General features: G+C 43.4%; 1 protein-coding gene across 11 annotated transcripts in view; it reads left to right on the top strand.

Moving 5' to 3' along the window:
• Positions 1–25,013, top strand: part of PIP5K1B (phosphatidylinositol-4-phosphate 5-kinase type 1 beta) — a 298,246-nt gene that overhangs the window by 14,767 nt on the left and 258,466 nt on the right. For 2 of the 11 annotated variants that reach the window (XM_040620267.1, XM_040620270.1), the window contains exons 1-2: positions 22,308–22,657; positions 22,821–22,979. The exons of 5 other annotated variants lie outside the window; for them this stretch is intronic. The gene's annotated coding sequence lies outside the window, so the exon portion shown is untranslated. Of the gene's footprint in view, positions 1–22,302; positions 22,658–22,820; positions 22,980–25,013 lie in introns of those variants that run through there. 4 more of the 11 variants (XM_040620268.1, XM_040620272.1, XM_040620266.1 and 1 more) reach the window with 3 other exon arrangements.

The raw sequence follows: 25,013 nt of genomic DNA, 5'->3' as shown, positions 1-25,013 counted from the left end.
CAATCTGTTGAATGAGAATCGATACACTGGCTCCTGGCTAATTCAAAGGCATGTTGTGAGGCCAAATGAAATGAAGGCCTTTGAGGTTCTTAGAACAAAAGCCTCATGCACATTATTTCGTAAGAGTTACAGGTCAGGCTCCGGACAGCCACATTTGTAGCCTGTGGGGAAGCAGATCTGAAGCAGAGGGTGTAGCGTCTGGTGTGCCCGGCTTCCCATAAAAGAAGAATTCTCCTTCCTTATTCCCAGGGGCCAGGGGTGGGAAGTGAGATGCTTGGCTAAAGTCTGATCAGCGTTCCAGAATTTAAACACAGCCTCAGTGTGGGTGAGGAGAGCAACATAGCTTTGTCTTTAAGAAGAGAGATGAGTCTTGGATATGGAGGTTTGTTGAAGAAAGCAAAACTTATGTCTACCTGTTAAAGAAGCAGAATGCTGGTAGGCAACAGATAGTTCACATGACAGATTCCAAACTGGGATAGATGCTCAGTGTATGAAGCAAGTTCATTGCTTACTCGACTTAGATTGTATGGTGTATGGCTGTTATTGTGCACCTTACAGGGCATCTAACGCCATGCCTCCCGTGCAAAGATGGTCAATGTTTCAGTTAGTGCCTGTTTAGGTGGACTAGGAGAAGATCCTAGAAGTCTTCCAGAAGGCACTTTTAAGACCTATGAATCTTTAAAGTTGTTTGAGGCTAATGGGACATTCCTTAAATGAGAAATTAAAACTGAATGATAGCAAAATTTATGGTCTGATGACTCATATCAAATGGGAGAGGGGTTTGGCTGGAGTTCCTCATGTGGGTGATACCAGATGAAAAATGAAAGGATCTCCTACAGTTGAACGTTGTTGGAATAAGGGTTATGACAGTGGATCTATAGTCATGACTTCAGGTCAGAGACCAAAATTTTAATTCCTCGCTTAGCCTGGCAGTCGGCATAGCGGCATAATCATAATCATACAGGTGCACTGTCTTGGTTTTCTGTGCTCAGAGTCAGACTGTGGCCTCAGCATGGTGGACATGGTTATGCACGTGGGCTAGATGGCAAATAGTAGCAACCTCAACGGAGTAAGAGCATAATTGACAGAAGCTGGCGTGACGTCAAAGCAGGGAGAGAGAATAAACGTGCTAATGTCCTCATCTCCTAAAATGGCGGAGTAAGATAGGATTCTTAGAAGTTGGTGGGATTCCAGAGTTGTGCCATCTTGCTTTCCCACCAGTGGTGTGTGAGAGTTCCAGTTGCTTCCTATCTTCATCAACGCTTGGTATGCTCCGTCTTTTGCATTTTTGATACTCTAATAGGTTTATAGTCAGGGCTTGTTGTGCTTTTGAATCATATTTCCTTAATGGCTAATGATGTCGAGCATCTACTTGTGTGCTTATTTGCCATCCTTATATGTTATTTGGCAAGGTGCTGAACTCCTGTATTAATTTTAGTAACTTTTTGGGACATGCCTAGATTTTTTTAGATAGACAATCATGTTGTCTGTGAATAAAGGCAGTTTTGTTCTGTCAAGAAAAATTGGTGGAAAACAAATGAAGACTCGAGTACTTAAAACTAGGAAGGTAATGCACAAAAGAATTAAAATGTTATGAGGAAGATCCTTGTGGTGAGTCAAGAATAAGAACTTTAAGCACGTTGTCAAGTTACAGAGATGACCACTAAGAAAGCACAACAGAAAATTTTGAGAACAGTTGTCTTGGAAGAGTAGTGGCAGGAACAGGAAAATCAAGAGGGGGTCATTCTCACGACATTTTCTCTATCATTTGATACATTACCTCACACACGCACGTCTTTAATAAATCACTGGTATATTGGGTATTAGAACATAGAGATAAAAAGCAACTTGAAGCAACTAAAATGGGTAGAGTGTAAGACCTGAATAGCATAAAATAAGAAACACTAGGGGAACAGTCATTGATTAGAAAGTTGTAGAAGAGAAGGAAGTGCCCTCAGATGACAGAGCTGATGAATACCTAGCATTTACTTGGGTACTTCCTACATTCCAGGTACTTTCTAACCAATAAAACCGTGTTAACTGGTTTAATAATCATAGCAACCCACGAGGTGGGTACAGTTATCATCATTTTATAAATGAGGAAATGGGGGCACCTGGGTGGCTCAGTCAGTTAAGCGTCTGCCTTCAGCTCGGGTCATGATCTCAGAGTCCTGGGATCCAGCCCTGCGAGCCCCATGTCAGGCTCCCCGCTCAGTGGGGAGTCTGCTTCTCTCTCTCCCTCTGCCCTTCCCTCCTCCTCATGGACATGGAGGCTCATCTCTCTCTCTCTCTCAAATAAATAGATAAAATCCTAAAAATAAAACAAAGTTAAAAAGAAGTAAATGAGGAAACCATGAAGCGGAGATTTTAAGCACAGTATTCGAAGCCACACAGCCGGATTTCAGAGCCGGGTGGTCCAGCTCCAGAACCGTCTCTCTTGGCCACTGTTCCGTGTTACAGCTCACTGAGGACAATGGTGTGCCACCCCACAGTGCATTCAGTGCGTGATCCTTGATCCTCAAATGGCTTGTTCTCTGAGGCTGTCTTCTAAAGCGCGGCCTAACTTTAGTTCATTCCTAATTCACCAGATGTTTCAGTGCCTGCTAACGCAGTTCTAGATATTAGGATTATTCCTCTTAAGTGAGAGAGGCCCGTGTATAATTTATAATTTACATGAGCATAATTTAATATATAAAGTTAATATGCACGTGAGTGTATCTTGTATACATGTAAGACGAGATATTTACACATGTAATTTAATACAAGATGCTGTGGGGAAACAAAGCAGGAGAAGGGGTGGAGTGATGGGAGCAGTGGGGGGGGGGGTTCTCCAAGAGAGAGCGGGGAGGTCCTCTCTGAGGGGAATACGTAGGAGAACTGTCTCAGCAGGGGCTGCTGTAACAAGTAGGCCACCGGCTGGGTGGCTTAAACAGCAAGCATTTATTTCTTACTGTTGTGGAAGCTGGAAGTCCAAGATGGGGTGCTGGCAGGTGCAGTGTCGCTGAGAGCCCACTTTCTAGTTCGTAGGTGGCCATCTTCTCACTGTATCCTCATGTGGCAACGAGAGGGGAAGCAGCCCTCTGCTGTCTCTTCTTAGAAGGGCACTAATCCCATTCACCAGGGCTCCACCCCCATGACCTTATTACCTTGCAAAGGCCCTGCTTCCTAATACCATCACATTGGTTAGAATTTCAACACAGGAATTTGGGGGGAAGGGCACAGCCGTTCAGTCCGTAGCAAACATAGTTCTGCATGAAATGGCGAGCACACCACACAGATTTGGAGAAAAGCATTCCAGGCAGAAGGAATAGAAAATGCAAAGCCCCAAGGCAGAGCTTGAGGTGCTGTGTGGAAACCAGTATGGCCAGAGCTGAGGGAGTGGAGGGGAGAACTTGGGGTCATGACAAGTAGCATCTCATAAACCTGATAGTGACTTTGGGTTTTAGTTTTGGTGTGATGGGAAGCCCTTAGAGGGTTGAAAAAAGGAAAAGGACATCTGTGAGAACGTTCTGCATTGTATCCCGTGAAGAGGCAGTGTGTTTCCAAACTGATGGTGTTTTGCTGGTCAGTGAAAGTTTGAATGAATGAGTGAAATTGCTGGAGCAGTCTGGTCCTCTGTGGATGAGGGAAAATTTCTGCCTGCACCATACTGCCATGTGCCTTCCTTAAAGGTGATTCATTGGGGGCACCTGGGTGGATCAGTTGGTTAAGTGTCCAACTCTTGATTTCGGCTCAGGTCCTGATCTCAGGGTTGTGGGATGCAGCCCTGTGTAGGGGTCAGTGCTCAGGCATCCACTTGAGGTTCTCTCTCTGCCCTTCCCCTTGCTCATGTGTACACACGTGTACACACTCTTTCTCTCTCTCAAATAAATATTTTTTTAAAAAGTGATTTATTGGCTGAGACACTAGTTAAGTGTGGCTACATAGAGATGCTAATTCATGGTACCATTACTGATTGCTTTCTACGTTGCATAAAGTACATGCATTTAAACACCATTAAAAAATTGTGTTTCTTGGCTATAAAGGAATAATTGCAAGGGTGTATTTGGGGACTGGTGTGTGGGGTGCATAAGGAGAGGTTAGAAATTTTGAAGGAAAGGTTTAGCTTGAATTTAAAATATTTGGATAAATGTAGGGATGCCTGGGTGGCTCAGTGGGTTCAGTGTCTGCCTTCGGCTCAGGTCATGACCCCAGGGTCCTAGGATCGAGCCCTGCGTCTGGCTCCTTGCTCAATGGGGAGCCTGCTTCTCCCTCTGCCTGCTACTCCCCCTGCTGTGCTCTCTCTCTTTGTCTCTCTCTCTCTCTGATAAATAAAATCTTTAAAAATAAATTAAAAAATAAAGTATTTGGATAAATGGAAATACTGGATATCCAAATACATTCATTTTTTTTTCAATGAAACGAGAAAAGAATTTAGCAACTATTCTTTCTTTTGCATCCTCACCAATACTTATTATCTCATTTTTATTATAACCATTCCAGTGGGTGTGAGGGGTAATCTCATTGATCTGTGATTTGATTTGCATTTCCCCCATTATTAGTGGTGTCGAGCCTCTTTTCATATGCTTATTGGCCACTTGTATATCATCTTTAGTGAAATGTCTGTTCAGATCCTTTGCCCATTTTTAATTGGGCTGTCTTATTATTAAGTTTTAATAGTTCTGTAGATATTCTAGACAGAAGTCCTTTATCAGATACATGATTTGCAAAAAGATCGTTTGTGTTGTCTTTTTTGCTTTTTTATGATGTCCTATGAAGCATACACGTTTTTAATTCCAATGAAGTCTAATTTGTTTTTTCTTTGGTTGCTTGTGCTTTTGGTGTCCTATCTAAGAAATCTTTGTCAACTACAAGGTCACAAAGATTTATGTCTGTATTTTTCTGCTAGTTGTTTTATGGTTTTAGCTCTTAGATTTTGCTCTTTGGTCCATTTTGAATTAATTTTTGTACACGGTATGGAGTAGGGGGTCCAGCTTCACTCTTTGCACATAGATATCCATTTGTCCCATTAATGTTTGTTGAACAGACTATTCTTTCCCCATTTAGTCATCTTGGCACCCTTGTCCGAAATCGATGTACCATAAACACAAGGGTTTATTTCCGGACTCTCATTTCTATTCCATTGATCTCTGTGTCCCTTCTTACTGCCAGTACCAACTGGATTGCTCACTGTAACTTTGTCATAAATTTTAAGTTGGAAAATGTTGAGTCTCTCAACTTTGTTCTTCTTTTCCAAGATTACTTTGTTTCTTCTGAGTCCCTTGAATTTCTATATGAATTTTAAAAGCATGTTGTCAGTTTCTGCAAAGAAGCCACCAGCGATTTTGATGGGGACTGCACTGAATCCGTAGATCAATTGGGAAAGCATTGCCCTATTAACAATATTAAGTATTCTAACCCATGAATAGAGAATGCCTTTCTACTCATTTCACTCTGATTTAATTTTCTTTAAAAAATTTGTACCTCTTATCATTACAACACCTTCCAGAAATTACAGATTTTATTTATTTATACTCCTCTCATTTCAAAAAGAATTTGAGGTGGCTGCCCAAGTTGTGTATGAATATAATAGGGTCAAAACATCTGAGGAAGTTGGTGGGGTTATGTGTGTGCGTGGAAGCTGGTGCTAGGAAAGTAAGACCAAAAGAGTGTGGTTAGTAAATAAACACATGCCCCAATGTATTGAATGAATATTTGCTAGATTGGGATAATCAGTTTTGCCCCAAACTTTCCAGTGGCTTATTTTCACCATTTAATATGCTCTAGCATAGAACAAAATGTAAAGAAATATAAACCTTAGGCATACACTGTCACCTTTCTCCTAAGCTCAACTGTTACCAATTTCTATGCAAATAAACCTTGGATTTTCTTTTAAATCTCAGGAAAATCGTTTCTTCCTCTCACATCCACCATTTCAGTGGGAAGATGGTGATGGGCCCCCTTACCACAGAGAAGTGTCCCAGGTCTCCCTCCCATGTCTTGCATACAGTAAGGTCCAAAGAAGAGAGAGGCTTCCCCGAGCTCAAGTGCAAATACCATCTTGGTAGAAAGGAATTAGCCTTGGTTGAAAAACTTTCAGCTTCCCTTCTCCAGTACTTCCCAGTGTTTTAATGTTTCATATTCTTGCTCCAAAACAAGAAAGAGTCTGCCGCCCCTCTGGTCCTTATCCAGATACAGTGTGCCCTCTCTGTGGTGAGGATTTGATTCCAATCGAGATATTACTTCAGCAACCAACTTACCAACTCAACATACTTCCTATCTGTAATCAATACGCATTAGGGCTGAATCACTGCTTTGCTTTGCTGTATTTTTTTTTACTTATTTTTATTGAAGTATAGTTGACATGCAATATTATATTCGTTTTAGGTGTATAACATAGTGATTCGACCTTTGTATACGTTACGAAATGATCACCACCATAAGTCTAGTTACCATCTGATATCATACAAAGTTGTGCCAATATTATTGACTATATTCCTTATGCTCTACTTTCTGTCCCCCTGACTGACTTGTTTTATAGCTGGAAGTTTATATTTCTCCATCCCCTTCATTTATTTTTGCCTGGCTGCACCCCCTTCCTCTCTGACAGCTGTCAGTTCTCTGTGTTTGTGAGTCTCTTTCTGTTTGTTTTGTTTTCTAGATGTCACATATAAGTGAAATCATGGTATTTGTCTTTCTCCATCTGACGTATTTCACTTAGCTCAGTGCCCTTGAGATCCACCCATGTTGTCACACACGGCAAGATTTCATTCTTTGCTCCGGCTGAGGAATATTCCAGCAGATGTGTGTATCACAGTTTCTTTATCCATTCATTCATCGATGGGTGCTTAGCTTGTTTCCGTATCTTGGGTATTGTGAATAATGCTGCAGTGAACATGGGGCTGCGTACACCTGTTTGAATTTGTGTTATTGTTTCCTTCACATAAATACCCAGAAGTGGAATTGCTCATTCAGTAGTTCTATTTTTAGTTTTTTGAGGAAACTTCATACTGTTTCTGGTACTTGTGCCAATTTACATTCCTGCCACCGGTGCGTGAAGGTTCCCTTTTCTCCACATCCTCACCTCCCCTTGTTGTTTTTTGCCTTTTGATCCTGGCCATTCTGACAGGTGCAAGGGACTATCTCATGATTTGCATTTCTCTAATGACGAGTCATCGTTGAGCATCTTTCCATGCACCTGTTGGCTATCTGTGGGAAAATGTCTGTTCAGATCTTCTGCCCATTTTTAATTGGATTGTTATTATTATATTGGGTTGGATGAGTTCCTACATTTTGAATGTTAGCCGCATATTTGACACATGATTTGCAAATATCTTCTCCCATTCTGTAGGCTGCCTTTTTATTCTGTTGATGGTTTCCAGTGCTGTGGAGAAGCTTTTAGCATGAGGTAGTGCCAGTTGTTTGTTTTTGCTTCTGTTGCTTTTGCTTTTGATGTCAAATTCAAAAAATCATTGCCAAGACCGGTATCCCGGACCTTGCTGCCTTTGTTTTCCTCTTAGGAGTTTTAAGTTTATCTTAAGCCTTACATTCAAGTATTTAATCCATTTTGAGTTCATTTTTGTGTATGGTGTGAGATAGGGGTCCAGTTTCATTCTTCTGCATGTAGCTGTCCAATTTGCCCAGCACTATTTATTGAAGATACTATCCTTTCTTTATGTTTTTGGGTCCTTTGTTGTAAATTAATTGACCGTAAATGTCTGGGTTTATTTCTGGGCTCTCTATTCTGTTCCATCGATCTATCTGCTTTCATTACACCAATAGGATACTGTTTCAGTTACAATAGCTTTGTAATATAGTTTGAAATCAGGAAGCATAGTGCTTCCAACTTTGCTCTTTTTTCTCAAAATTGCTTTAGCTCTTCAGAGTCTTCTATGGCTCCATACAAATTTTAGAACTGTTCGTTCTAGTTCTCTGAAAAATGCCATTGGAATTTCAATTGGGATTGCATTGAATCTGTATATTGCTTTGGGTAGTGTGAACATTTTGACAATATTCTTGCAGTCGATGAGCACAGAATATCTTTCCATTTATTTGTGTCTTCAGTTTCTTTCATTAGTGTCTTACAGTTTTCAGTATAGAGGTCTTTCATTTCCTTGGTTAAATTTATTCCTAGGTGTTTTTTTTTTATACAATTATAAATGGGATTGTGTTCTTAAGCTCTCTTTCTTAGAGTTCATTATGAGTGTACAGAAATTGTATCTTGATTTTGTGTATTGATTTGCATTTTTCAGTTTAATTCATTTTTTACCTCTGACAGTGTTTTGATGGAATCTTTGGAGTTTTCTTTACATAGTACTATGTCATCTGCAAAGAGTGATAGCTTTACTTCTTTCCAGTTTGGATGTCTTATGTCTCTTTTTCTTGCCAAATTGCTGTGGTTAGGGCTTCCAGTACTATGTAGAGTGAAAATGGCGGGAGTCCGTATCCTTGTCTTTTTCCTGATCTTAGATAAAATCTTTTAGCTTTTCATTGTTGAGTATGATGTTAGCTGTGGGCTTGTCATATATGGCCTTTATTATTTGGAGGTCTATTCCCTCTAGAACCACTTTGAAAGTTTTTGACCGTAAATGGATGCTTAGTTTTGTCAAATGCTTTTTCTGATTTCTGCATCTATTGAGACAGTGGTACGATTTTTATCTTTCATTTCTTTAATGTGGTGTATCACAGTGACTGATTTATGGATGTCGAACCATCCTTGCATCCCTGGAATAAATCCCACTTGATCATGGTATATAATCTTTTTAATGTATTGCTGAAATGGGTTTGCTAATTTTTGAAGACTTATGCATCTATATTCATCAGGAATTTTGGCTTGCAATTTTATTTAATTTTTTAGGTTGTCCAGTTTATTAGCATAAAATTGTTGTTCATAGTCTCTTAGGGTCTCTTGTATTTCTGTTATCATCAGTAGTAACATCTCCTCTTTCATTTCTGATTTTTCAAATAAATGGTTATTGAAGAGCAGGAGTAAATCCTTAATTTTGATCATTTAGAACAAAGTATATTTTGGTTTATTTCTGGGAGATAGTAAAATCTCCAGTCTAATTTATCTTCCAAAATATAAAAGGAAGATAAAATCTTAACATACACAATTGTTTTAAGAAATTATATGAGAGCTGGGGCGCCTGGGTGGCACAGCGGTTAAGCGTCTGCCTTCAGCTCAGGGTGTGATCCCGGCGTTATGGGATCGAGCCCCACATCAGGCTCCTCCACTAGGAGCCTGCTTCTTCTTCTCCCACTCCCCCTGCTTGTGGTCCCTCTCTCACTGGCTGTCTCTATCTCTGTCAAATAAAATAAAATAAAATCTTAAAAAAAAAAAAAAAGAAATTATATGAGAGCTGATAAAATAAGAATTTTTAAACACCTATGAAATAGGGAAAATGTATCTACACACAAGGTTAGTATCCATAATATTTAAGGTATAGATTGTATTATGTTACAACTAGTCTTTATTTGGATAAGTGGCTAAAGGTTAAATACTATCAGTTTTACATACGAGAAAGACCCTTGTGTGCAAAAAGAACCAAACATGGTAATTATGAAAGAAATGCAACCTAAGGTAAACTGAGATGTAAAAAAAAAAAAAAAAAAAAAAAAAAAAAAAAAAAGTAATTAAAATGATAAGTTACAATGTTGGTGTGACTGTGTAGAATTGGAAATAATTGCACATGATTGGCAGCCTTCAAATTAGTACATATTTCCTGAAGGGGCAACAAAATTATTTAACAAAAGCCATTATAATGAACATACCATTTGATTCAGTAATTTTTCTTGGCAGGAGAAAAAAAAAATAGGAAAAACAAATCTCGTTAGAACAGTGTTACTTTTAATAGTGAAAGACTACATTGTTATCTAACATTGGAGGAAGTGATTAGAGAAACTGCAATAGCTCATAACAATACACTATTATTTACTGATAAAATACTATGAAAAAGCCTATGGAAAATAGCTACAAAAAAGGATATAATACGATAAAAGATGATTTATAATCAAGTACACTGATAAGCATGAAAAAGCATAGAGCACTTTTGTACAATTCGCTTTGATAATTTTGTTTACTGTTTTATTGTGTGTGTATTTGGTTACATATGAATATGATATGAGGACTGTGAGAATATAATTCACAGGATGTCATAAGATAGAGAAAATAATATGCAGGGTCAACAAGATTTGGAGCACCTGATACCAACAGCCAGGAACTGAGACACCAGTGACAGTCCCTTCTCCGCTTTCCATAAAGGTGGGTGTAGGACAATTGAAGAAATATTCCACAAGACTAATTGAGACTAGTATCAGTTCCTAAAAAGTGAGCCATATCAGCAGATGAGATTTACTTTTGGATTAAAATTTTTCTTAAGGTTTTAGATCTATTGTAGTAGCCCATATCCAATTACATTTTTAAATTCTGTACATAAAAAAACACATTTCTCAATTCTTAACCAATATCACGCTTTTAAGTATGATGATAGACAACTAAACTCGAGGAAAGCAGAGAATTTCAGAAAGCCTACAGGAGTCATTGGAATGGACTTTGACCTGTACTGTGTTGAGAAATAAAACTCTTGAGCTTGTCACACCAGGTGTATTGGAACTGACAGTAAATTCCAAGGATTTTAGTGGGTGCTTAAAATGCGTCCTGCCCATTTTATATATACACTAAGTACAAATACAGATCAGCTGGAAGGGAAACAAGAAAGGGACCGTGGATTTCCTGGTTGTTTGGAATTTACAATGTTGCTGCAGTGTATCTCCTTTAATCATCCCTGAGAGGGGGCGAGAGAGGGGGCGAGATTCGGCCACTTCCTTTTAGTGAGAAGCTACTCCTCCTTACTTACCCTTCAATCATTAACAGGTGAGCAGATATTACCTCCATGGCCATCACTGTTAAGGAAAGTTACCTTTAGCCCAAGTCTATGGACCCTTTAAAATATGTGCGATAATTTGGTTTCAAGGGTCATGTGTCGCGTATGAGTGCTGCTTTAGAATCTTTGAGGCTGTTCTAGACTAACTCTTGATGTCTGAAAGTTGCAGTGTTTCAGTTTAGCATCGGTTTTATGAATATCTGTCCCACCTGTAGGATTTCTGATACTTCTCATGTCTGGCGGGGATGTGTCCATTTTGCAGAGGAAAGTGAGGAGAGGTTTGCACCTGACATCGCATTGTGTGCAATGGACAAAGACCCGAGATGAGCCAACTCCTTTGTCTTCCCAGCAAAGAACAGGCTCTAAAATGAGGCTAATGTTGCCCACTTCAGTGAGTTATTAAGAAAATTAGCTGAAATAAAGGAATATGGGCAGTAGGAACTAGGTAAATACTACTTCATCTCACTCTTTATGTGCTTTTTGTAACAGATCCTAAACTGAGGGCAAAGGGGATAACATTGAGAGTGGAGGTGGGGTGGAGAGGGAATTGCAAAACGAATGAGTGGGCTTTGCCCTCAAGGAATTTACAATAGATTAGGGGAGCCAGGCACAGGGAATTAGGGGAAGATAATGTAGTTGAAAGAATGGTGGCAACAATGTTGAGCATGGTGGGGGTTGGGGTCAAGCCAGCCTCTGGCCTCCAAAGTAAGCCTTGGGGGTTGCACATCTGCTGCTTGTTCTCTCCAGATCTGAAGATGGGCTGGTGCAGAGGGCTTACCCATGCTGTGAAATTGCTCAGTGAGAGAGCCACACTTCAAAAAGCGATAATGTGTTAGAATTATGCTCTTTGCTTTTGCAAATGGCCTCTTCGCAGTATTTCAGGAAGTATTGCATAAGAAACAGATTGCAACCCTTTTTATAACGTGGATGCAAGGAGACTAGGAAAGGAGCGAGCTGACTTCCGGCAACTTCCGGCTCATCCTCCGCTTCCGGGGCTCCTATGCTTCCGCCACAGCTCTGTTGGTGGGGCCTCTGTGAACCAGTCCAAGGGAGAGTTGCTTCTAGAAGCTCTTGAAGTCTTCCCCATGACACTGGAATAATGAGGTGGAGGAGGTAACATTTTATTTATACATCTCTTATGGACTTAGCACTCTCCAGTGTGTATTTTCAGTTATTCGCAGGTGTGTCTCATCTGCCCTCCTGGATTTTAAGTTCCTTGAGGGAAGAAGGGTCTCTGGTTCATTTTTTAATAAATAAAACTTTGTCCAAAGCACTTCTCTTTTCTCCAGAGTCATGCTGACTGAGTTACATGGATCACTTTTGTTTATTTGTTGCGTAGTGCGTTTCAGGGGTGTCCGAAAGTAATCATTTGGGTTTTGGCATATTTGGGATTCAAAGGAGATTCATTCCCTTACCTTGGACCAGTATTGATGCCTTGCACCTGCTGAGGGGTCAGCCCCCTCTTCCTTGTCATAGAAAGGAAGGGTGTATAATTGAGGTATAGGTCACGAGGTGACCGTCAGTCCTCGTGTACTTGTGTCATTACATTGGTGCTAGGTTATTTTTAGAACTCATCTAAGAAGCTGATCATCCAACCACAAAATCGCCAGTGGGAAACGAGAAGCAGATGGCCGAAGAGAACCTTGCTGTATGTTGTACTCGCTCACACAGCACGGTCCTGGGTGCCGGTCGCTCCCCTGGCACGATGCCTTGTCGCTGCCCAGTGTCCTCAGAGCGTGTGAGCGAGCCTGGCGTTGCAGTCTCAACTGTACAGACGCGTATATTTTATTTTTCTCCTTTTGTTCAGCCCGTGTCCATCAGTCCTTCTAACTGGCCGACGTGTGAAGGATGATGGCTCACCACAGTGCTTGCTCAAGAAGTTTTTATAAGCCCCGTCTTCTCTGAGTCCTGTTGTCTGGGCTGTACACAAAGTCTGCGTGACTTTTAGGCTTTGGGGGAAACTGTTGAATAAAAATTTTCTCAGTCAGTGTGGGGCCCTTAGAAAAAGGATGTTTAACTTTCCTTCTGAGATCACCACTTACTAAAATACCTAGCCTCTGGAAGGGGTCACTGAACCGGTAAGGAGGCAGGGGGACATGCCGTGGTGATGAGTGTGAATTTTGCAGCACTTTCTGTCTCTGTAACTTCCGTGTGACCCCGGGAAAGCCACTCAACCGCTTTATTCCTCAGTGTTTTCGGCTATAGAATGGGGGTAATTGTGTGCCTACCTCACTGAGTCGTAAGATGGGGTTCTATGAGAGGCGTCTATGGGAGGCACGCAAATATTTGCTAATGTTTAATGAGCAGTTAGAATGATCAGTGTGCAAAGGTTATACAGAAAAGTAGATGAGTTCATCCCATTAAGGAACTTACAGTGGAGTTGGGGAGATAAGCTTAGGAAGCACAACCAACGGGGCTGGGAATGCAACATAAGATGGGGTTTCTGAGAGTTTGGAGAAGGGAAAGATCACTCCTATGTGGGAGGCACGCAGGAGTACTGCAGCTAGAATAAACGAGAATGGGGAAATGTTCCAGATGGGAGGGAAGGACAAGAAGAGCAAAGGCTCAGAGCTACACCCAGCATAGCTCTATGACTTGGTTAAGAAGTCGGTCAGTGAGGACTGGTGGGTAGCAGGCAGGTAAATCCAGAATGTGTCAAGTGCACTGGATAGAGAAGATCCTACTCCTTTTCTCCTGTACTTTTTTTTTTAATGGGGTGACTGATACTTGTTCCCATGGCTTCCTGTTCAAATGCCTTGAGATAAAGGAATGGGAATGTTTCTGCAGTCCATGGAAGGCAAGAGGAGACACAGGATTGATGAACAAGGAAGAACATGCTTATTTACAAGCTATAATCTGGTGGAGAAACCACGGTGCAGAGCATTGGGTGAGGTTAAGGGGGGGAGGGGAAAGCCCATTGGTTTGATTGTTGTAGGAACCTTCTGCTAAGCAGACAGATGGAGACTAAGGCTGATGGTATTTTGTTGACACACGCTGCGTAACTGGAAGAAGCAACAAGAGATGACTGTCTCAGCTTCTGCTGTGTGGCTAAGTGGCCTAAAAATAAAGTCCAATGCCTTTTGGCTTTTTTGGGTCATTTCGCAGAATACAACCGAGGAAGTTGCCATATTGGACTTAACCAGCGACCACTCAGGAAGAATTACTGTATAATATGGAAGAGGGAGGAACCTTTGAAGACAGTGTTGATGACCTGTTGGAATTATTTTTAATACATTTTACAACTTTTTTAGATTGAGAGAATTCTCGAGAATATAGTACAGAGTGTGGGAAACACTCATTTTCCTTTATCATTATCTTACATTAGCGTGGTATATTCGTCCCAGTTCATGAACCAACATCTGTACGTTATTATTGACTGAAGTCCATACTTCATTCACATTTGCTGTTTTTCCCTGTTGCCCTTTTTTTGTGTGTGTTCCAGGGTCACATCTAGGATACCACGTTCCATTGAGTTGTCATGTCTCCCTAGGTTCCTGGTAACTGTGACAGTTTCTCAGATTGTCCTTGTTTTTGATGACCTTGGCAGTTTTGAGAATTACTGTCCGGTGTGTCACAGGATGTCCCTCAGTGGGGATTTATTGGGTGTTTTCTCATGATTAGATGGGGGTAATGTGTTTCAGGGAGATAATGTGCCATTGTCATCACACGTATCAAGATTACATATGCTGTTAACATGACATCACTGCTGATGTTGATTGTGATTACCTGGGTGAAGCCGTGTTTTGTCAGATTTCTCCACTATAGAGTTACCCTTTCTTGCCTCCCCCTTGCCAGACGGTACTCTTTTGAGGAAAGTCACTATGTGCAGCCCACACTTAAAAAGTAGGGAGTTAAAGTCCTCTTCCTCGAAGAAGGAGTATCTGTAAGAGTTCTGTGGAATTCTGGGGCGTCTGGCTGGCTTAGTGGGTGGAGTATATGACTCTTGATCTTGGAATTGGACTTCAAGCCCCACACTGGGTGCGGAGATGACTTAAAATCTTTTAAAACACACACACACAGAATTACGTGGAATTCTTCTGCATGGGAGATTGGTCTATTCTCCCCCCGTTTGTTTATTCAGTCACTTATTTAGGTCACCGTGGACTCCTTTATGTTGTACTTTGAGTTATAATCCAATACTGCTTTACTTTCTTGCTCAGACTGTTCTAGCTTTTGCCCCTTTCTTTGTTTCCTCTTTCTGTTCACTCCTATAGTCCTCGACATTCCCCCTCTCCCTGCGGAGTTTTGTTTGCTTGTTTTCACACCTTCTTACTTCCTGACGCTACGAATGCTCCTGGCTTATCTGGTATATTTCCTATCTTGGATCTCTTGGAATTTGAAACCAAAAGGAACCAAAAAGGTGTCTCCATGTGTGGCGTGTGTGGTATGTTATTCAGAGTAATACGCACACACTCACAAAAGGTTCAACCTGGAAGTTAACACAAAACTGAAATGTCACTTTGTGACGATCATATTGTGAGGTGGTAAGATGCAATGCTGGTGACGTTGTAGGGAAATAGACCTACTCACATATGTACAGATAATGTAACTATGTATTTGGAGAGCAAATAACAGGAGATGACCATGCCCTTTGTTCCAGGAAACCTACACCTGGTTATGGTACTTCAGGCAGAGGGAACAGTGAGTGCAGAAAGTATGAAGGAGTTCCAGGAATAGCAAGTTGGCCAGTGAGGCCAGGGTGGAGTGAGCAAGATAGAGCAGGTGGGAAGGCCAGAGCGATCGAGCGAGTAGGCGCAGGCAAGTGCCTGGGTGGGGGATACCCCATACTTGTGAGGATGCCAGTCACGTACGGTACATGTGAGTCCTCTCCGCAGAGCTGTGCACTGCCATGGACCTGGGCTTTGGGAATCCTTTTTGGGACTTGCGCTTTTTCTTTGAGAAGACAGGAGCCTGTTGGTGTGTTTTGAGCAGAGGAGTAAGGTAATCTGATTTCATACCTGAAAAGAGCCGCTCTGGGTGCTAGGAGCTCGAGGGCAGAAGCAGGGGCATCAGTTAGGAGGCCTTTTAATCTATAGGTATATTTTTTTCATCTGTTTCTATGACTCTTGATCTATTTGCATCAAGTATTTGTATCAAGAGTAGTAATTGTGGTACGCACTATTTTACCATTTGCGCCTGTTAGTATTCTTCTGTTGCTCTGCGGTCCTCTGTTTTACCGTTTTTGGTGGCTGCCTAGTAGTGTATCAGTTCCCTGTTGTTGCTGTGAAAGTTTTTCCATAAATTTAGTGGCTTAAAAGGACACAGATTTATTATCTTATGGTTCTGGAAGTCCGAATTCCTAAAATTGAGGTATTGGCAGGGCTGTGTCCCTTCTGAAGCCTTTAGGAAAGAATGTGTTCTTGCCTTTTCCAGCTTCTCGAGCTTCACCACGTACTTTGACGTAAGACCCTTTCCTCTGTCTTTAAAGCCAATAGCACAGCAACCCAAAGCTCATCTTTCAGTCTCTAACCTCTGTTTCTGTTGTGTCCACGTTGGGCCCGCTTGCATAATCCAGGATAATCTCCCCATCTCAAAATCCTTAACTTAATCATGTCTGCAGAGTTCCTTTTACCATGTAAGACAGCATATTCCCAGGTGCTGGGTGTCAGGACTTGGACATCTTTGGAAGGGAGCGTTCTTTGGCCTGTCACAGTTGGGTGTTTTGTAGTTCATTTAATGATTACCATTGTGGGATATTTAAACTGTATCCAGTCTGGGGCTCTTATGATATTCCCCCAAAGACATATTTGTGTACTTGAACCTTCTTGTATTTCAGATTTGTTTCAAAATGTGTCCCTTAAGACAAACATTCAGGTGTAGGTTTCTTGGTTTCCAGAGGGCATAAACATCTTATGCATTTGCCCTCCAAATGCACAGTTACATTATGGTAAGTCCAGTGGGTATGTCCATTTCCCTCCAGACTCCCCAGCACTACAGGTGTGTTTCCATGGCTTGCTACAAGATGCTCCAGCATTTCATAGTTGCACTGATTTCTTTACTGGCTAGGTTGTGTGTGCAGGTGTGTGGTTCAGTGTGTACGGTGTGTGGTATGTGCTTTGTATTTTGAAAACAGTGTTTTAGTTTGTTTTGCTTTTTAATTGTATCTGGAGCTAGAAGAATGGAGACAGAGACAGACGATTGCGTAAGAGCATAAGGCTGACATTCATACGTGACATATACAGAACTCTTTTGCTTTCAGATCCCCAGCAAAGAGAACAATGATCTTCAAAGTGAAAAGGGATTAATTAAGAGGGCTGTAGAAGACAGCGAAAGAGCATGTAGGTAGCCTGGATGAGTTCACATCTCTAGGACATACTTGATCATATCTAAGGGTGTTGAAGGAGTTAGCAGAGAGCACCTTTGAGCCACTGCCAATGACCATTGAGTAAATGTTGGAGAGTGGGAGAGGTTCCAGAAGACCAGAAACATGCAGATGTTGTTCTGTGCAACTTTTTAAAGAGTTGAATTCCTCACACATTCAATATATGAAATACTCCCTTGGAAAAATTCTGAGTTACCATCATGTAAGTGATTTAAACCCCACGGAAGAGATGGCTGGATTGATCCCTAGAAACCAGCATAGATTTACTAACGTGTAGTCACCCATTCATCACATTGCCTTTTTAGATGAGCGTTCTAGATTGGTAGAGGAAGAGAGAGCCATAGACCTAGAAGCATTTGACAGAACCCTCTCACGTGTCTCCTTATGCACAGAATAGCAGTTGGAGGACGGCAGAACAATCCAGCACATTCACAGCTGAGTCTATTCAGATGCCATAACACAATTGATGATTGAGTGACAGCTTGGAAAGAAGTTCCCAGTGGCAGGCCTGCAGATGTTAGCATGGCCCCCATGTAAGAAAGATCCTTAGGACTTGGATGGAAATCTTAAAAAGGCCTATATTTTATGTGGCTGATGATGCGAAGTTGAATGGGTTATTAAACCTATAGAATAAATAGTCACGCCATGAAATAAATATTTGCCAGCTGTGAGAATGGACCCAAACCGTACACTTAACAGAAATAATGAGGATTTTTATAAACAGAGGTTGCTTTGAAAAATGGAACTGAGGTTGACTTTCCTCCTTTTATGGAGTTCCTGCATTTCCCCCGGTTAGAAATAAAAGCAATAATATTTATCTAGTGAGAATGGTTGTTTCAAGTTTAATTCCTGTATGGTGGGAGAATGCTGGGGGCTACATATGGTTGAGAGAAAAGTTTGGAATAATGTAAAAATTGCCAGAATGAGAGGAAAAGACCTCTGGCACCGCCATAAGCTAGCTAGTTGTCATCCTGGACAAGCAGTTGGCATCGCCTTTCTGGGCGTGAGTTTTCTTATCTGAAACTTGGGGAAGGAAACGGGCGGGGTGAAGTTAATCACTCTGCCCCATTCCCGCTCTCATGTTCTCATCAGGCGTTTCCAGTTCGTCCTCCTGCTCCTCAGTTGGCCAAATTTGTAGACTAAATGGAACCTTCCAGATTTTTCTGGATTAAACAGACTGTTACAGGCCCTCTGTGAAAAGGGCTCCATTTTCTTTTAATCTGCTAGTTCTTTCAGATCTCCCTCCTTCAGGATCCTGTGAGACCACTTATTTTCCCTTTAACCCAAGGTTAATTGAGCACTGCATTAGAGCCCCTTTTGATGAACCAACCAAGACCAGCATTTGTTCTTGTTTAGGGTTCCGGCCCACCCCTTGGGATTTCAGAATGAGGTGGAGCCTCTCTTTGACCAGGCCAGAAAGTTCTCCGTGGCTTTACCTAAGGGGGCCTTGCCCTCAGCATCTGTATGTTCCATCAGGCTACCCCAGACCGTCCTGGTCAACCGCCCTTGACCACTGACCCTCCAGCTTCATCCCGGGTACCACCATTCTGATTTAGTTGTATCCAGAGTGAACATTTAACTTTGAGTTTTTAAACTTCACATGTGATTCCCCCCATTTATATCTTCATGTCATCAATTCGAAAGGAGTTGAGCAAATTTCATGTGCCTTAACTTACCCTTGTCTCATCAAATTTTTCCCTATCGTTAATCATCATATATGATCTAGTATTTTTGTTTTTGCCTTTATGGAACATAACGTATTGGGCACCTTCATACGACCTAACCTTTTGCTGCTTTTGTCTTATTTCCTTAGATTAAATTCTCAGAGTTGAGGTCTGTGATTGAGGGCTCTGGCAGTAGGGTTCTTGGCTTCTTTTGGGGCACTTTTGTTTTGACTGACAGTGAAGAAGAGAGGCCACTTCAGCACATGACATTCTTTCCTGAAACCTTTAAAATGTTTTGGAATTCCGTATGTACATGGAAACATGTACATTTCAGCCTCCTCCTGGGGCTGCCCTCAATCCCGAAATCATTTCAGTGGGAGGACTGTTATATCCCCTTAGATTGCAGTACTTTCCAGCCTCCTCTTACTTGGGTTTCTCCCTGGGCTTCCTCTACCTTGAATTCCTCCCAGGGTCAGCAGTTTTGCATTTTCCCAGCTCATTTCAGGCACTCCCAGCTCTGCCCTGCCAATGTGTGCTCCAGGCTTTGCAGCGAAGATCAGGTTCTAAGTCTCAGTTAATTACTGCTCAGCCCGGGCGGCAGGGCACCCGCCGGGTTGTCCAGGCTGCTGCCCGCTCTCTGCCCACCTGCCGTAAGTCTATCTTGGGTTCATGTATTATGTTTCTGGTTAGCAGGTGGGCGGGAAACGAGCTCCCTGCTGTGGCTGGGCTCAGGGGGGGAGTCTCTTTGCTTATCTGAAAAACAGGTATTTCACTCGCCACCTGTGGCCAGTCCTTCTCTGCTCCTGTGTCCTTGGAGGCCACCTCCCCACCCCTTGCCTAGAAAGCTCTCCCGGCCCAGCCCACTTGAGATAAGCAGAGTGAACTAGGAAGTCACTCCTGTGTGGCCCCAGGCTGCTCTGTACATGTGTGTGCATCCAGCGTCTGGATTTTCTTCCTTAAGAGTGCAAGATTGGAGAACTGATCCTTTTGTCAGATTGAGATGCTGCCTTGTTCCTAACAAGCTTCATGTTTACAGATAGGAAGTACTTAAAGCCTTTAAGATAGGGGCGCTTCTAAGGAAGGTTCGCAGTCTGTCTACTCTCTGTCCATGTTTTGGGGCTGGGTAAATGTGAAGTAGTTCTAATACAGCACGAGGCCACGGAATGGAAGTTAAGTGGCTGTTAATGTGTTTAGTTAGCAACAGTAGAAGACAGAATAGCCCGTCTCTTGTTTATAGTCACAGAGATGCCTAGCTTACGGATAGAGGTGCCTTCTGATACAGTTTTGCCTTGACGGTCTCTAGAGGTGGGTTTCTGTGCAATGCAGGTGGAAAACCTTTGCCACCCAGAGTCAGCTTCAGTGGCTGTGACAAAGTCACCAGAGCTCCTTTAGCAACAGACTTGTTTGCATGTCATAAAACGATGATATAATGCCAGGCAAATATTTATTTAGCAAGAAGTGTGGGTGTGCTTAGTAAGACTTGCCCTTTCCTTACGGAGTGTTTCCTTACGAAGTTCATTCGTCCCTGACTCTAGGACACTGCCATATCATGGGAGGGGCCCAGGCCATAAATGTCACAAGATCTGAGTTCAAGCCATGGTTTGGCTCCTTTGTCTACCGGTTGTAAGACTTAAGGTTCTTAGGTCACCCAAGGGTCCCAGGGGTGTTTTACCTACATAATTGGGAGGGATTGGGAAAAATATGGAATTAGGTCATTTCTAAAGGCATTTTTGCCTTACAATATCTAATCAGTACTGCTTTTTTTTAAAGATGTAATTTATTTGAGAGAGAGAGCATGAGCAGGAAGAGGGGCAGAGGGAGAGGGAGAAGCAGACTCCTTGCTGAGCAGGGAGCCCGACATGGGGCTTGATCCCAGGACCCCATGATCATGACCTGAGCCGAAGGCAGCCACTTAACCGACTGAGGCACCCAGGCGCCCCTCTAGTCAGGATTCAGAAATGCCATTTCACGTCTCCTTATACAATTACTTGCCCATTTCACCAGACTTAGAAGTACAGAAAATTATAAAGAAAAAATATATAACCTGTATTTTCATCACACAAAGAAAATAATTATTCACATTTTAAAGTATTTCTTTCCAGTCTTTATTCTAAACAGATACAGGTAAGAGGGGCACCTGGGTGGCTCAGTCGGTTGAGCATCTGCCTTCAGCTCAGGCCACGATCCTGGGGTCATGGGATTGAGCCCTGCATCCGGCTTCCTGCTCAGCAAGGAGTCTGCTTCTCCCTCTCCCTCTGCACGCACCCATCCCCCACTTGTGCTCTCTCTGTCTGTCTTTCAAATAAGTAAATAAATACTTTTTTAAAAAAGCCAGATAATGTAAGAATGGGTAAAACATAGTGTGTACGTATACATCACACCTGAGGTCACACCTGAGGTCATGCCATACATACATACATACATCACACCTGAGGTCACACCTGAGGTCATACCATACATACATACATACATCACACCTGAGGTCACACCTGAGGTCATACCATACATACATACATCACACCTGAGGTCATACCATCCATACATACATACATCACACCTGAGGTCACACCTGAGGTCATACCATACATACATACATCCCACCTGAGGTCACACCTGAGGTCATACCATACATACATACATCACACCTGAGGTCATACCATACATACATACATCACACCTGAGGTCATACCATACATACATACATCCCACCTGAGGTCACACCTGAGGTCATACCATACATACATACATCACACCTGAGGTCATACCATACATACATTTGCGTCGAGTAATTTTTGTTTCATTTAACAATGTACCATGAGTATTATCTCATGTTGTCTGAGCAGTGCTGTGAGCTTTCATGGAAAACTAGATAGCCTTGGTCATTCTGCAGTTTTTTTTGAATTTTCCATATCGGAGGCCACATGATAGGCACTCTCGAAGCTAAACACACTTGGCTTGCGAACAGCCTGCATGAGTACAGCCAGCCAGCCTTTGCCATTCTAAGAATAAGCAGTAGGAAGACCCCAGAGTGCTTTGTGCCTTCTTGCTGCCCACTGCAGGGGGGCAGCTGGGCCCAGCCAGGGGTCGGAGTGAGGGTGACAGTGCACGGGCCCCATCAGTGTCTCAGGTGCACCACACAGATAGTTTGCTTCATGCGCGGCCAGGTTAAACGGGGCCGACGCCGGGCCAAGGGAGGATGGAGGGAAATGTGGTAATCAAGCCTTGCCTTCCTGTGCCCTACTCCACCCTGCCTCTTGCTGCCTTTGACACCCCTCCTCCCCTCCCCCACGGGTCTCCCCCTCCTCCGTGGGCCTGTTGCGTTCTGCTCATGCTGCTGATACAGTTCTTATCGTACAGTGACCGGAAGTATTTTGGGACAGTCGCTGGGTGTGGGGAGGGGGCAGGGAGGTTATAGGAAGTCAGAAATGTATGTCTCCCCCCCTTCCTCCATCAGTGAACTTCCAAGGTGGCAGATGATCCAGTTGAGGTTAGAAGAGCTGGGGAAGGTGTCCCGTGACTGTTGGAAAATCACTCTCTGGCGCGTGTGTGCGTGCCGCGCGGCAACGACGGTCCCGGCTGTACGGGTTTGGGCGGCTCGCGCCCGCCAGCATGTGTGTAGAGGGAAGGCGTCCGCTGAGTGGGAACGTCGACAGATGCTCTTCAGAGTCGCCTTCCAGTTCTAAAATTCTGTGATTTATGGCATTGTTTCTACGGGAAGCAGCATTCCAAGTTCCAGACAGCCGAGTTGTGGATCTCCACGCCTTTGAGTGGTGAGCCACCCCCAGATAAAATCGTCCTCAAAACTGCAGGTAGGTGTACGTCGTGCTTTGTATGTGTCGAGTAACAGTAATAAAAGTACTGTTGATTGAAACTGCCGCCCTTAGGTGACAGGGACTTTCCTCAGAGCCTCCGCATGTTCCCCGGTCCTCCTCACGATTGTCTGAGGTCGGCACTATCGCCTCCATTTTACAGATGAGGGAGCTGAGGCCCGGCAGAGCCAGCACGTGACCGCAGACCTGTCCACCTCCAAATCTTGTGACCTCCCTTCTTTGGTGCCCGATGCCTCCCAGCCCTGTGCTAGCCAGCCTGCCTTCTCGCTGCTTCGCCCCCAACGGTCCTTCCGCGAGAGAGGTGACAGTTAATTCTTTTCAATGCATCTGTATTAGTTGCTTTGAGAGACTTGAAACGTTGATTCTCGTACGTGGAGTCATGGACCACGATGGAGCTTTTTACTCTTTCTCAGTGGGGAGTGAACGGGCCGTTGACATCCTCTCAGACTCTGTAGAAGGAGTGGCCTGAGGAGAACCTTTTATGTCAAATGACACCCAAGTATCGTATTACAAGATTGAAGCAAACATACTGCAAATCATCTGTGGGGAATAGAATGCGGTAGTCAACAGTGATGACTAGCAGGCCTCTCTCTCTCTCTCTTTTTTAAACATATTTAATTACAGTATTCACATGAATCTAGCTTAAAATGTGAGCCAGGATATCCATTCATTTGTTCATTTACTTATTAGCCATCGGATTTTTGGACCATCTTATGTACCTAGATTCCATACCAGGCCGCAGGGGACACAAAACTGGGTGAGACACAGTCCCGGCCTTCGGACTGAAAAGCTAGGGGACAGCAGGCCCAGAAACATCTTTTAAAATGATCTCAGTTTTAAATGTGCTCCCATAAGAAGTAGGGCTCCCGTGTGAAGAAAAATCGATTGCACCTGGTACAGATTTGGTGAGCATTACTTCCAATACCGTAAAGTCTCAGCCGGTATGTGGTAATTGGCAAAGACCCACGGAAATGTAATAATGCTACGATGGTTGACTTCTGGTCATTGGCCCCACCACAGTGCTGCTTGACCGAAGATGCGTTCTGTCTCGTGTTTGCTCTGCGCTCCAAGATGTGCTTTTCATGACACGTGCAGCAAAGCGAGAATGAATGCAGGGACTTCGGCCCCCATCTCGTGTTTGGTGCCCTGGGGTTCACTGCTGGGTAGGAGTTGAGGCTCTGGGCTTCTCAGCTGGATCCCCCCAGAAGGAATCCTCTTAGGATGACATCTGAGGGGCGCCTGGGTGGCACAGCGGTTAGGCGTCTGCCTTCGGCTCGGGGCGTGATCCCGGCGTTATGGGATCGAGCCCCACATCAGGCTCCTCCGCTATGAGCCTGCTTCTTCCTCTCCCACTCCCCCTGCTTGTGTTCCCTCTCTCGCTGGCTTGTCTCTATCTCTGTCGAATAAATAAATAAAATCTTTAAAAAAAAAAAAAAAGGATGACATCTGAGGACCACACTCATGAGGCTTGAATTTGGGAACTCGGTTGGAGCCCGTGTCGCGAGGATCAGGCTGAGGGTCGTGGCGGGGGTCCCTTCCTGAGCCACGTTTGTGTTTCTGGAAGAGGAGGAGGGGATGGGGGATGGGAATGTCTGCTGGGGGCAGGAGGTCACTAGGCTCATTTACTACAGAGGCTGAAGGCTCCTTGGCTCCGCGAGGGATGGTGGTGGTACGAGGGGAGCCCGGTGTGCATGCGCAGACACGACGGACCTCATTTTTACAGAGTCGATTTCCCACGAGATGCGCTGCCATGAGGAAGTTCTGTGTGTCCTTTGTCTCAAACAAATAGACTTCATAGGACGCTATCAAAACACAACTTGAGCTCCAGTCACCCGTTCTCCCATTAAAAGTTACTCAGCCAGAAAGCCACTTTCCCTGTTTCCTGATGAAAACGTATCACGTGACTGTTCTGAGCGCTCTCATGTGGTAGAATCCCATTTTAATGTGCCGGATACGTAAAATGTCTAGTATCACGTAGTAGTCAAAGCTCCTGACTTCACTCGCGTGTGTCACTGCTCCCCGCGCCCCCAGCTCCGGCTCGTGCTGGGAGAAGGGTCTGTGGCATGGATGCCTTCTCTCTCTCGCTTGCGCAGTAGCTGTTGCTTCTGGGTGAAGGAGGGGTGGGAAGGACCGGATGGGGCCTGGGAGTGTTTTCATTGGCAGGAGGTAACAGAGTAGAGCTGTTTCTGTGCAGTGGGTTTTTGGAATTGGATCTTGCTCTTTAGGGAGCCCTTTTGTGGGTTCTGCAGAGATAGCCCGTCACCCTCTCTTTCTCTGGAGACCTCTGGCCTCCAGCCGCCTTGCTTTGGCTGCTGTATACTCTAGCCTTGTTGCT

The sequence above is a fragment of the Ursus maritimus genome, unplaced genomic scaffold (genome assembly GCF_017311325.1).
Source record: "Ursus maritimus isolate PB19 unplaced genomic scaffold, ASM1731132v1 scaffold_34, whole genome shotgun sequence".
Classification (NCBI taxonomy): domain Eukaryota; kingdom Metazoa; phylum Chordata; class Mammalia; order Carnivora; family Ursidae; genus Ursus; species Ursus maritimus.
This window is presented reverse-complemented; position numbering and strand designations above follow the sequence as displayed.